Raw genomic sequence first — 6,105 nt, 5'->3', positions numbered from 1 at the left:
CCTCTCTGTTTCTCCTTCTTCCTCTGTCTCTTCTGTCTTCAAAAAGCTCTCCAAGGAAAACATTCATTGAATCCTAGAATAACTCAGCTTGGAAGAGACCCCTGAACAGCACCTTGTCCAGCTATCCTGCTCAAGGCAGGGTGAACAAGATGAGGTTGCGGAACGGGTCTGCCCAGTTGGGCATCATCCACAAAGGAGCTGAAAAGGCACTCTGGCACATTATCCAGGCAGTTAATGGAGACAGTCAACAGTGTTGGCCCCAGTGCTTGCACTGAGGGATGCCACTAGGAAGTGGCCACCAGCAGGACTCTACCACTGCTGACATTTGGGCTGGATCCACCAGCCACCTTCCCACCCACTACATCACCCACTTCTTCAGTCCAGATACCTGGACTGGGGACCAATCTGGCTATAAAGAGATTACGGGAAACCATGTCAAAACCCTTGCTAAGGTCCAGGAACAAAACATCCCCTTCTTTCCCCTACCCGCACAGGTTCAGTGATGCCTTTCTTCTCCTACAAGTACCTGGAAATGGCTGCAGCAGTATTTGGCCCATTCCCTTCCCAGGGAAAGATGTAACGATGACCAGCCTGTAATTCTCCCAGTCCTCCTTCTTGCATTTCTTGAAGAAAGGTTTGATGTCTGCCTTTTCCAAGGACCCCAGAACCTCTCTGATGCCTCTGACACCTTTGAGGGCACAACCCGGAAAGGGTAGCAGGAGCAGACAGGAGCATTTGCAATGAGCCTGTCCGAGGCGGGTGAGATGAATCTCCCTGGGCCAGTGGGGTTTGTTCCTGGAGTCACACACATCTGTGAGGTGCCCATATCTCAGCTGGCCTCATGCACTCCTCATACACACAGGGGTGTTCAGAGGCACGAGCCCTTCCCTTGCATGTGCGGAGGCAGGGCACTGCAGCAGGCATAATGGCTCTATGGCCTCCTGCTGCCACTGCCAGAGGCTGGGAGGCACCTCAGCCCTGCGGTGTATCGCCCTGCTCTGCACCTGTCTGAGATGCCCCTCGTCATGAGGAATGGACCCAGGGACCTCGGCTCAAGGAAGCACATCCCAGTGCTGCATTTGGGTGGTTTCCCAGGGGATGTTGCTCCCAACGTGAAGTGAGCTGGAGGCAGTGTCTATCCCACAGGCCTCCTTGGAACCCCAGGGAATAGCTGATGGCATTTCTGCTCACTCAGGTTCATTTCACGTCATGTACGTGATGTGCATGCTTACATTTCCTCTGTACAATGCAAACATGGACTGCTGACCTACTCCTTTGGTGTTCTTCCATGGAGGGACAAAGAACCTCCCCGAGCTGGAGTGAGAGGCCAGTGCTGGGAATGATGGTTGCAAGGGGCTGGTCTGTGGCCATTGCCCCGGGGCACCTTGCCCAGGGTGTCAGGCAAACACGGGCACAGACCAGACCCTGCTCTGCTGGTCCTTCAAATCTTTCGCAGGAGGCCTGGCTGTGCAAGGGACACTGCTGTGTGCCCCAGCCCTGCACACTCACACACATTAGATGTTCACTTATGTTTTCCTCCCCAGGGCACTTTCTTGAGCTTGTTCTTGACAGCAACTCTGAAAGAAGACCTAAGCCTTCAGGCACTGCCCTGAGGAGATCACCCTTCTTTATGGAAGCGCTGCTACGGAGGCCAGATCTGTCATGGAAGTGCCCATTGTGACCAGGCTGCCAGAGCACTCAGGGCTGACACCAACACAAGGGATCAGAAGGAGAGTGTGGAAGTGGCAAGAGAACAGCTCTTGAAGACCAAGCGCTGGTGCTCCCTGGCAGTGCTGCCATGCTGGGACTCTTTTCCCCTCCACCCATGCATACAGGAACTGTCCCTGCAGCTCCAAAAAGGCCTTGGAGGAAGGATGTCAGGAAAAAAATAGTTGCTGCAGGTCCTTTATTTTGTTTAAAAACACAGGGAGCATGGCTCCTCATTTACGCTGCCACTCAGTCAGAAAAGCAAAGCAGACAGTGAATTAGAAAGGAGATGACAACATTATCACAATTGAGAAACCACCACAAACAACAAAAAATTCAGAAGTCAGGCGGGTCCTGCAATGAGTTACATTATAACTACTATGCAGAAGACGATGGGCAGTTTATTGCTTCGAAAAAACAGGCAGTCATCATTTTCCACACTGCATGCTTGAGCTGCTGGTTCCTCATGCTGTAGATGAGGGGGTTCACTGCAGGAGGCACCACTGAGTACAGCACTGCCACCACAAAGTCCAGCAGAGGGGAGGAGATGAAGGGGGGCTTCAGGTAGGCAAACACGCCAGTGCTGACAAACAGGGAGACCACAGTCAGGTGAGGGAGGCACGTGGAAAAGGCTTTGTGGCGTCCCTGCTCACAGGGCATCCTCAGCACGGCCCTGAAGATCTGCACATAGGACAGCACAATGAAAACAAAACATCCCAAAAAAAGAAAACCACTACCCACAAGAAGCCCAGCTTCCCTGAGGTAGGAGTGTGAGCAGGAGAGCTTGAGGATGTGGGGGATTTCACAGAAGAACTGGTCCACACTATTGCCCTTGCAGAGGGGGAGTGAAAATGTATTCACAGTGTGCAAGAGAGCATTGAGAAACCCAGTGCCCCCGGCAGCTGCTGCCATGTGGACACAAGCTCTGCTGCCCAGGAGGGTCCCATAGTGCAGGGGTTTGCAGATGGCAACGTAGCGGTCATAGGCCATGATGGTGAGGAGACAAAACTCTGCCGACATCAAAAAGACAAACAGAAAAACTTAGGCAGCACATCCCTGGTAGGAGATGGCCGTGGTGTCCCAGAGGGAATTGGCCATGGATTTGGGGAGAGTGGTGGAAATGGAGCCCATGTCGAGAACAGAGAGGTTGAGGAGGAAGAAGTACATGGGGGTGTGGAGGCGGTGGTCACAGGCTACGGCGGTGATGATGAGGCCGTTGCCCAGGAGGGCAGCCAGGTAGATGCCCAGGAAGAGCCAGAAGTGCAAGAGCTGCAGCTCCCGCCTGTCTGCGAATGCCAGGAGGAGGAACTGGGTGATGGAGCTGTGGTTGGACATTTGCTGTCTATGGGCATGGGCACTGTAATAGGAGGAAAAGACAGTGTCAAGTTAGGGAAGACTTCTCTGAGCAAAATCAAAGCCATTTCTCATACACCCTCGCCCTGCTACATGCAGACACCCTTTTCCAGTTCTAGGAGACCTTCCTTCAGCTCTGCGGCTGGAGCCCTGGTTGGTGTTGGCTGAACGTGCCATGAGGAGCAGGGGCTCTGCCCGCTGGCTGCCGAGGGGTCAGCCCTGCTCTGCAGCAGTGGGTTGATGGGAAGAGTGGGGGCAGGGGCCAGCCCTGGTGTTTGACCTTGTCTCATGAAACTGCTCCTAGTGCAGAAGGGGCTGTCAGCATCTGCACTCCCAGTGCTAAGGAACTGAGGTGGCAGAAGGCAGGTTGAGAGGTTTGGGTTTTTGACAGCTCCTCCTCCCTTTGCACCCAGGGGAGTGTTCTTGGATGTCAGAAAGCCTCAGCATTTGTGCTGCACTCAGGGAGAACAGAGGGAGTCCTGCGAGGCAAGAGGAGTGCCTGTGGCTTAGTGCAGAGGGAGGGGAGCTTCTCCATGGTGCTTCCAGATAACACAAAGGTGCTATATGGCAGGTTTTCATCCTGCTTCCACAGCTTGGAAGGAATCCTCAAGGAGATAGCCAAGGGTCCTAATGACAGCATTTGAGTGAGGGAGATTCAGCTCATTCCCCAGCCCCACAGACTGCATTGCCCACAGCCCCACAGGTTGGATGAAAGTTGGGACATGTGTTCCCATGGACACACCTGCATGAAAGGACCCACAAGATCCACCTGTGACTTTGCAGCTAAAAATTCCCATCCCTGGAGAACCTGACAGCAAGAAGACAACAATAGCAAGAACACAGACCAGTGGAGGAACAAGGAAAAACATACATTGAGGGTGTGGCTGAGAGAGGCCAGGGCAGAGGCATTGGGGCACTCAGAAAGCGTTCCCCTTCCCCAGCTGTGCACGCCACCTCCCAGACACCACCATTGCCGGGCAGCTGCTTTCAGCCCCTGTGCTCTGCAGAGGGAACTGGGCCCGTGGCTGGAGAGCTGCACCACGGCTCTGCTGGAGCTCTGGCTGCAGAGGAGGAGGTTCATGCCTTGGAGCCCCCAGCCCTGAGGGCAGAGGCTTTGGTGGGTGGGAGAGGAGGCAAGGGGGCTTGCTCAGAGGAAGGGGTCTGCATTGGAGGGGATCAAATGGAGGTTTCTGCGTTCTGCCTCTTACAGTACTTCTCGTTTTAGTTTCCTCTCATTCCCTCATCCTCTCCCTGCTGCCTGGAGATTTTCCTCCGGGAGGTGTTCCCCTGTCCAGAAACCCATCTGCATTGCCCTGTAGCCAGAGACTTACCGTGTCAAGGGCTGTGAGGATCTCTTCCGCAGTGAGCTCTCACCTGTCCTCCCATGCCAGATTGCCTTTAACCTCTCTGCTACTTCTCTCCTCACCCATTGGTGCCTGCAGGCAGTGCCCTCAGCCCTGCCACACTTTGCAGAGGAGCTGCTCCTGGGCAGAGCTGTCTCTCAGCAGCACTGCCTGGTAGCCATGAGCTCCCTCCATCCCAGGAGCCCAGTCCAGCTCAGCAGCAGAGGCCCAGCCCAAGGCAGCACTTTCTCTGCCCCTCTGGGCTCCCTCCAGGTGTCCCTGGGGCTCCTGGGAAACCTGCTGTGAAACAGGCTGAAGTAATAACTTGTGGCCCCTCTCCCACCTCTGGAGAGATACTTCTTTCCAGCAATGCAATTTCTCCTATCAGAGAGAGAATTGGGCATGAGAATCACCGTTCCTTACTTCTGGTATGGGACAGAAAACCTGGACAGTGACAGAGCTCCTTTACCCCTGCTGCGGGAAGGGATTCAGCTGAGCCAATTGAGGCTCCTCATCCTTTGTTTGTAGTCCTGGGGCTGGAAGGGACCTCAGCTCTCATCTATGGCTGCCACAAACCCACAGGAGGTGGTATTCCTCTTGCATCCGTTCAGGTGGACATAAAATAGGAACCTGGTGCCTGGGAGCCTCTTGTCTCAGCGCCCGTGGTAATTGCTGGGGATGGAGGCAAGGAGTGAGCTGTTCAGACTCAAACACCTGGTGACATCTGAGGTGTCAGAGGTGGTCCAAGATATGTGCAGGTAACTGCAAGCTGTAATGCAGCGGTTCACAGAGAGGGAAGCATCTGGAGGCATCATGCTTGAGCTTAGAGGGGACTTCCTTTGGCCAACAGCAGATGCCCATGTTTAGGACATCTGAACTTTTCCCTACTCCTTATGTTCAGGGCAGCCTATTGAGGTAGTCAGGGGGGCAGATTGCAGCCATTGCCATAGCCATCAGCCATCTTCTCCATCAGCTGCATATACTAGATCACCATTGACTGTAATGGCACAACGCCCGTGGACATCCCTACGTTGGCTAACCTAATTCAGGGCAGCTACTCAACGGCCAAATACAGGCCTGTAGTGCTATGCGAGATGTCAGGGCTCTCCAGCACAACTGCGTGTTTGACACCGTTTGATTCTCTTTCCCACAGCATTCTCCTGGAGAAAGTGGCTGCTCATGGCTTGGATGGGTGTACTCTCTGCTGGGTAAAAAACTATCTGGATGGCCAGGCCCAAAGAGTGGTGGTGAATGGAGTTCAATGCAGTTTGCAGCTGGTTACAAGTGGTGTTCCCCAGGGCTCAGTATTGGGACCAGTTCTGTTTATTATCTTTATCAATGACTGGATGAGGGGATCGAGTGCACCCTCAGTCAGTTTGCAGACGACACCAAGTTGGGCAGGAGTGTTGATCTGCTGGAGGGTAGGAAGGCCCTACAGAGGGATCTGGACAGGCTGGGTCGATGGGCCGAGGCCAATTGTAGGAGGTCCAACAGGGCTAAGTCTCGGGTCCTGCATTTGGGTCTTGAGTGATGGACGCTCATGGGCCCCTCGTCCCTGCAATCTGGCCTCACACAGAAGAGGAGCCACCCTGCTTGTGAATTAACCATCACCCTCGGTGGTGCACATGGTTTCACTCTTCCAGTCCGGGTGGATGTGTGTAATATGGACAATTACTCACATCACACTCTCTGCATTCTTCAC

At 54.0% G+C, this 6,105-nt stretch overlaps 1 pseudogene across 1 annotated transcript; it reads right to left on the bottom strand.

Moving 5' to 3' along the window:
- Window positions 1–2,085: 2,085 nt before the first annotated feature.
- Window positions 2,086–3,042, bottom strand: LOC309603715 (olfactory receptor 14C36-like; annotated as a pseudogene). Its single transcript has one exon. The product of its transcript is annotated as an olfactory receptor 14C36-like (transcript).
- Window positions 3,043–6,105: the final 3,063 nt, after the last annotated feature.

Source organism: Platalea leucorodia, assembly GCF_965183815.1.
Source record: "Platalea leucorodia genome assembly, contig: HAP1_HAP1_SCAFFOLD_180, whole genome shotgun sequence".
Lineage (NCBI taxonomy): Eukaryota > Metazoa > Chordata > Aves > Pelecaniformes > Threskiornithidae > Platalea > Platalea leucorodia.
Note: the sequence above shows the minus strand (reverse complement) of the source record. Positions and strands in the feature narration are given on the sequence as shown.